The following is an 8,136-nucleotide window of genomic DNA, read 5'->3' as shown; positions in this document are numbered from 1 at the left end:
TCGCAGCACCGACGGGTTGTAGTGAATGACGTGATTGACATTTGCTGGCTTTGGCCAGCCTCTAAGCTAATGCCTAAGTGCCTGTATTGAATATGATTACGCATCGCTCCAGTGGAGTTATTGTAAAACTTTTAAAAATAATGTATTATTTTTCAAACGTTTTATTTTAACTTATTTAAAATGTTTTAAATGCAATGTTAAAATTATGGTAATTTGAATGATAAAATCATGTTTTTGTTTTTCTTTTTTCTGTCATGTAATCGACTATTGTTTTCAGTGTCGACTAGTAGGAGCTGTACCGTTTATTCGACTAGACCCGCACATCCCTAGTACGGGTAACCCTGATCAGGCTTGCATTTCCACTGCCAATAGTACCCTTACTTGGTAGGCATGGTGTATGCCGGAAAGTAGCGATCGACGATGAACCGCGACAATGAGCACAACTCTGCCTCTTTTTGTTAAATGTCAGTTTTAATGAACAATAAGTGGCAAATGTCAGAAGGACTAGCTGAGCTAAGGCTGCTCTCGGCGGAAACATGAGCACTGAGCACCCGGTGATCGTCTGGAGCTCCGAAATCAGCATAGTAAATTTTCAAATAGGTGCTATCTTTATAAATAAACCACAGATCTGAGTTTTAAACAATTACATTCTCGCCTGAAAAACTCTTAAAACTACATTTCATGACACAATAACAGTAATATTTAGAAAATTACGCAGGTTTTGGGCAATGACGTTTCACAAGTCCACAAGAACAGACAAGAACGCATATTGAGAAACGGCTAGCCTAATGTCGGTGTGAAAATATAAAATTATGAAATACACGGTTATATTTTTTTGTGTTTGTGCACTCTGATGTAAATAAGCCATACACTCATGAACAGCAAAGCGGAATGAGTGAAGGACGCTTTATCCCCTTGTATCACGCAAAAGTGACGATTCTAGTCAGCCAATCAACGTTCAGCTGTGAGTTTAGCTCCACCCTTTTGGTACCCTTTGCTGTGCTAGTCACCCCAACGGAAGGGTACCAAAAAAGTGGTATGGTACAGTTCGCTATTTTGGTACCATTCACAACTTCTGACAGTGGAAACGGACATAATTGCGTACCGTACTGTACTGTACCGAACCGCACCGCTCAGTGGAAACGAGCCAGCATGAGTTTTTCAGTTATATACCACTGTTAAATCCCCATCAGGATTAAAAAAAAAATAACACCTCCATATTCCCTGTGGCTGCTGAAAAGAGAAGTGGAGCCATGTGTGTCAGTAAATTTAGTCATAACACTTTTCCTCTGAAGTGTAATGTCCTAAGAAACATTATAAGCTAACTGCATGCATTCTGTGATTATGTGATGGAGCAGCTTGTGTTTCTAAAATAAATGTTTGTAAAATGGCAGTTTTTAAAATATCTGAAAGTACACTCTTAACATCAGTCAGTCAAGCATTATAATATGATAATCAAGTATTATTTAATGATAGAACTTTAGTAATTAGAATTAAAACTTTATAACCATGTTTGAATGCATATTACATTTACATTTAGTCATTTAGCAGACGCTTTTATCCAAAGCGACTTACAAATGAGGACAATGGAAGCAATCAAAATCAACAAAAGAGCAATGATATACAAGTGCTATAAAAAGTCTCAGTTAGCTTAACGCAGTACACGTAGCAAGGGTTTTTTAAATAATATAATAAATAAAAAGAAAAAAGATAGAATAGAAAAAGAATAGAGCAAGCTAGTGTTAGAGGTTATTTTTTGCTTTTGTTTTTGTCGCTTTTGCTTTTGCTTTTGTCGGCGAGTCATGCGCCTTCACACTAGAGTTTACGGTGCGTCAAATACAGTACAGGTGCGCTGCGCATCCATATAGATGACCTGAAAAATATCACAGATCGCCTGATGGAGAGAGAAACTCTGAAGCGCTCAGTCAGTGTGTTCGGCGAGTGAAAATATATCTGTGCCAAACTTATACTTAGCCTCCAACTCACACACTGGCGAGTAAAATCTGAGAATTTATTAGCCAGTGACTAATATTAGACATCATTTAGTTGCCCAGAGTGAAGATTTAGTCGCATATGCGAGTGATTTACTTGCAATGTAGAGGGTTGCTCAAATAATTCAAAGAAAACAAGTTCATATTCATTCATACAACACGATTGTGTTGTCTTGCATGACATTAGAGTAATATGTGCCATCTCCTTTAAGAGTTACAACTTGCTGATGATGTCATCAATGTAGGACCAGCTTCAGTCTATTGCATGGAAGAGAGCAGCCTGTTATTGTGGTTCTTAAGCCATCTGCTATATTTCTTGTCTTTCGGAAGTATCATTGGTATGCAAGTTTATGTTAAAAGTAATTCAACTATATGTGATAATATTTGTGTTAAGTGTAAACTTTCATGTGAATCTTTATACAGATGTATGTCTCCATGTGTTAACTGTGACTCAGATGTGTTATCTATGTAGCAGGTACATATTGTTAATCATTTTATTTGGCTCAATATAATGCAATTTATTCAGTATACAGTTCGACATTTGAGAGATTTCAGATGTTACAGTAGTTTATTTCATTTACATGTATGCAAACTTATATTCACTGTTATTTCATGTGCTTAATATGTACACTAGTAATATGTGTGAAATATTCATTTTTAATGTACTTAAATTCAATTTTGTTCCTTTCAGCTTTACCCTACTTCTAGGATAAAACTTACTATCAACAGCATTAAGCAGTGACAAAGTATCAAGCCGTAAATCCAGCAGTCAACATACCTCAGGTTCTCATGCCACTACTCAAAGAACTAAAGAGTATGTACAGGAACAAGCTAGACTGCAAGCTAACAAACAGCTCAATTCACCTGCAATTTTAGAAGACTGGTGGCCAACAGAACTGCATCAAGAGAGTATGCCACAACTGCCGTCATATGAGATAGAGGCTCCTGATTCAGGTGAAGACTGCAGATGTTGGGAAGTCTCAGAGAATGTCATCGACAACGAAACGCATATCCAAGATAAGCAACCCGAGGAAGCGATCAGATATGCTCCCTACTCTGATAAGTATCACACTAGGCTGTCACAGAGTGTAAAGCTTTCTCCATCCGTCAAGAACAGACGAGATCCTGACTTTGCTCGTGTAAGACCACCTGATGATCTCAGACACTTACCAGCACATGTTCACTTACATTCTAACATGCAGTCACAAGATAAGGCTACAAATGCTCACACTTACCCCCAGATCAAGTCATGTGCTCAAACCCCACCTCATGTTCGATTTCAAACAAGCACACCTCATACAAACATTGATGCAAATCAGAACATGTGTGACATTGTTAGATTCATGGCGAGAAGAGATATTGTTTCCACAGGCCATCACAATTCGATGACCGCCCTGAAAATTACAGAGCATGGAAGCATCATTCTTTACTGCCATTGATGATCTCAGTCTCACAGCTAAAGTGGAGATAGATATCTTGGTCAAGTGGTTAAGAGCCAATTCTAGAGAGTAAGGGAAACACATCAGAACGGTGCATGTGGAAAACCCCAATAGAGGCCTCTCAATGATTTGGGAATGTATAGATGATTGTTTTGGGGCACCTGAAATCATTGAAAGCTCACTACTCCGGAGACTGGAGACTTTCCCAAGATTTCGAATAAAGAATGCAAGAAACTCGGAATTAGGAGACCTTCTCATGGAGCTTCTAGTAGCAAAATCTGAGAGAGTGCTTCGGGGTCTCGCTTGCTTGGACACAAATTGTGGCATAGCCAGTGTAGTGGACAGCAGTTGATGACTGGAAAGCTCATTTTGATTTGATCAGGTTTTGTGGACAACAAAGGACGTCTTTTGTCTTCAGATAAAATAACACTACCTCTTGTGGAGAGGGGGGTAACGTTAACATACAGTAACTCCCACTCAGGAACTGCTTTGTCTCCGTTACTCTTATCAAAGTGTGAATGATCGTAAATCCCCCTCACCGGAGAAACAAGTTTTTGTAGCCAGAGCCACAAATGAAAAATTCATCTTCACATGCATTCACACAAAATGGACACAAAAGTTAATAAACCTTCTTCAAATCCATTTACAGAATGGTATATACTCAATGAGTGCTGCGTGTAATACAACAATGTATGCAACCTTACCTATTAAGCTATATGCTGTATATATGAATGCATGGGTCAATGTTCAGCATTACACATTGACGTTTGGTCTTCATATTTTCAGCACAATGTGTAGGTTATCTGGAATTGGTTTGGAAAGTGAATTATGCATAGGAAAAACCTTAAAGACATTATTCTAAACTTGGACTTTAAGCTATGCAAATAGACCAATCAAAACGCTGGAAATGAAAGGCCCCAACTTGCAAATCCCTTTAAAGATTAAAAGGTTCTCTTCAACACAAAGGGTGCTAAGCTGTTGTTGCTCTACTGTGTGCTAAGATAAATGTGGTAAGCCAAGATGTGCTAAGCTGCTGTTGTTGTACTACGTACTGATCAAACAGAGCACATCTAAAGCCCGATTCGGACGGTAATTGTTTCTCATATTGACACTGTTCTAAACTTGAACTTTTAGCTATGCAAACAGACCTCATATAAGAGGATCGGCCAATCAAAACGCTGGAACTGAAAGGCGCCAACTTGCAAATACCTCCGTCACAGGAAAGATTAAAAGGTTCTCTTCAACACAAAGAAGTGCGCTAAGCGGTGGTTGCTAAGAGAAATGTGGTAAGCCAAGATCTGCTAAGCTGCTGTTGTTGTACTACTGAGAAACAAGGAAATTCTGCAAGGAGTGAATTTGGGGAGTTTGGAAAATTCCACAGCAACAACAACAACCACAAGCTTAGTGCCCCCATCTTCTGAAACAACATCAGAACCTTCTCTTCAGGGATCCTCTGTTTGCGAGTTCCAAACTGCTAGGATCTTCTCTCACAACTTTAGAACTCGTCAAGCGATCCTTCTCCTGCGTGTTCCAGGTTGTCCGAATCTTCTGAACAGACTTCAGAACCTTCACCTTCAAGGCTCCTCCGTTTGCGTGTTTCCAGACAAAGTACCTTCTCTGTGCTCTGGACTTCATTGTTCACTAGTGCTTTGTGTTCAAGACTGTGAAACGGATCTGACTCCTTTCTTCCCACTGAAGCGTGGCCAAGGTCTACAAGTGGAAGATGTCGCAGCCCATATGCAGAATGTAACTATCACTCTTCCAAACCTCTTTCCAGAGACCACTGGCTTTAGAGTGTATTGTCAGTTTATGATTATCTAATTTGCATTAGATTTTATATAGCTGATGTCAGTTAATAACAAATAATCTCTTGATTTATTTGCTGAACCTAGGATAAGGTTTACCTTACTTCATGGAATCTTCAGTTTATCTTTCCATAAGATAACATCTATAGTAACATCCAACTCAGTCACTTGCATCCATCAATCTTTTGCACTTTATCCATTCATACACTTGTGTCTTCCTTGTGTTGATAATTCAGTAAGAGGCTCTACAAGTTAACGATTCTCTAAAATCCTTCAGATTGGTCGGACTACAACTTATTATTTAATGTTTATTCAACAATCTTCAATGATTGTTCTTTACTGTCAAGCTGAAATTCCTGACTAGTCCCCCGTTAAATAGTGTGACCAAAATTTGAAATCACAACATTTAGTGGTGCCCCGTGTGAGGCTACCAAACATCTGAAAATCACTACACCAGCATAGTGCAAAAGCTACCTTTCAGCCTACAAGATAAGTGGATGACTCTGGGCTATATATTCAAACAAGAACAGAGTCCCTTTTCCCCCATTTTCTGTACTTGTCAACTTCGTTGAAGAACAAGCCAGAATGCGGAATGATCCTAGCTTTGCCGTTCCCCTTCAAGCTGATCATTCAAATCCAGAACATCCCAGGAACACTAACAGAGCATCCATCACAGTTAACACAACAGATGTCTCCCCTCAAAGGTTGACGACTGGTGAAACTCAAGGACCCAAGATAGACTTAACCAATTTCTGTCCTATACATAAGAAACAACATCCTTTCAACAAATGTTGTGGGTTCAGAGAGAAATCCATTGAAGTTTGAAAGGCCTTTTTGAAGCAGAATGGGATTTGCTTTAAATGCTTAGCATCAACAACACATGTTGCAAGGAACTGTTAAAAACTTGTCAAATGCATTGAAATGGTAAATGTCAAATGGCAGTGAAACACACCATTCTCTCCTGCATCAAAAACCTGTGGATAGGCCTGCTAAAGCTCAAACACTCATTAAAGAGTATGAAGGGGAGAAGAAAGACTCTTATGAAGATGATGTGTCTTACAAATGTACAGAAGTCCGCGGTAGCAATTTGAGTGGCAAAACATGCTCCAAGATCTGCCTCATCTCAGTGTTTTCAAGTGGCCAAAGGGAGAAGGTAATCAGGGTTTACGCCATCATCGATGACCAAAGTAACCAATCTTTGGTGAGATCTAAATTCTTTGATGTTTTCGATGTGGATTGTGACAATTCTTCCTACTACCTCAAAACTTGTGCTGGGGTCTCCCAAAAGACAGAGAGGAGAGCATATGGATGTCTTTATTGATGAGTCTTTCTCTCTCTACCTACCTTAATAGAGTGTGACGACATCCCAGATGATCGCTCTGAGATTCCCACGCCACAAGTTAAGGTATTGCAGAACAGATCCCGCAAATTGAGCCGGAAGTTTTAATCAGGATTCTGTTGGGAAGGGACTTCATAAAGGTACATAAAGTGATTAAGTAAATTAATGGATGCCGCGAAGCTCCTTACACTCTGAAGTTAGACATTGGTTGGGTCATAGTGTGCAACGTCTGTCTAGGCAAGGTGCACAAGCCTGATCGAGTCAATGTTCTTTTCACCAACACCTTGGATAGTGGTCGCCAATCACGTTTCGAGCCATGTCCTAAGACTTATCACATCAAAGAGAATGTTTGTTATGAACCTTCAAGCTACGGCTGCTGTGAAGAGGCTTGTATGGGAAGAGGATGGACATAATATAGAATGGGATGTCTTCAAGAGAACAAAGGATGAGAAGTTAGCTCTGTCTGTCGGAGTTTTGACTTTCCTCCATATAACAAAGGAAGGCTTCTACAAAGATAAAAGGAATAGCTGGCCCCCCTTCCATGTAAACCTTAGAAGCAACACCTACCAAACAACAAGCCACAGGTTTTAGATCACTTCATGTGGAACAATTCATGGAAAAGATACTGGTGAAAGGCCATGCGGAGATTGCCCTACCACTTAAGTAGCAGGATGAGTGTTGGTACTTGCAGCTTTTTGGAGTTTATCACCCAAAGAAGCCAGAACAGATCCGGGTGGTCTTTGATTCAAGCTGTCGGTACAATGGGGTTTCTCTAAACAATGTTCTTTTGAAGGACCCAGATCTCAACAACAGACTTCTTGGGTTGTTCTTGCGCTTTAGAAAGGAAGCGGTAGCATTCACTACGGATATCCAGCAAATGTTCCATTGCTTCCTTGTCAAGCCAGAGAACAGGAACGTTCTCAGGTTCTTCTGGTATGAAGATAATGACCCGGAGAAGAGCGCCATTGAATACAAGATGAAGGTCCATATCTTCGGGAAGAGTCCTTCTCCTGCTGTAGTGATTTATGGCCTCAGACAAGCAGTGAAAGTGGCTGAGTCAGAGTTCGGAGCAGATGTTGGAAGGTTTGTTGAAAGGGATTTCAACATGGATGATGATTTACAATCTGTTTGCATTCGTATGGCAGGCTTTTGGATCGTGGGAGCCAAAAGACGCATGTTCCCTTATCTTTGGAAGTGTGATTTGCGGAAAACTGCATGGACAAAGTGAAAAACAGAAGATGGCCGATTTGCCCATAGACAGAGTCAGCACCAAAACCCCCTTTACTTACGTAGGGACTGATGTATTTGGTCCTTGGACCATTTCTGTCCATTGTACTAGAGGAGGACTCGTGAACAGCAAGAGATGGGTGGTGGTGTTCAACCATCAGAGCTGTCCATATTGAGGTAATGGAGTCTATGGACACATCTTGTTTCATAAACACCTTGAGACGCTTCATTGCCATTTGTGGTCCAGTAAAATAGATACGCTCAGATCAAGAGACAAATTTCGTGCAGTGGGGCGTGCAGAGAACTGGACATCCCTTCCAACTTGGATGAAGCTA

The sequence above is a fragment of the Sinocyclocheilus anshuiensis genome, unplaced genomic scaffold (genome assembly GCF_001515605.1).
Source record: "Sinocyclocheilus anshuiensis isolate Anshui unplaced genomic scaffold, SAMN03320099.WGS_v1.1 scaffold1599, whole genome shotgun sequence".
Taxonomy (NCBI): Eukaryota; Metazoa; Chordata; class Actinopteri; order Cypriniformes; family Cyprinidae; genus Sinocyclocheilus; species Sinocyclocheilus anshuiensis.
Note: the sequence above shows the minus strand (reverse complement) of the source record.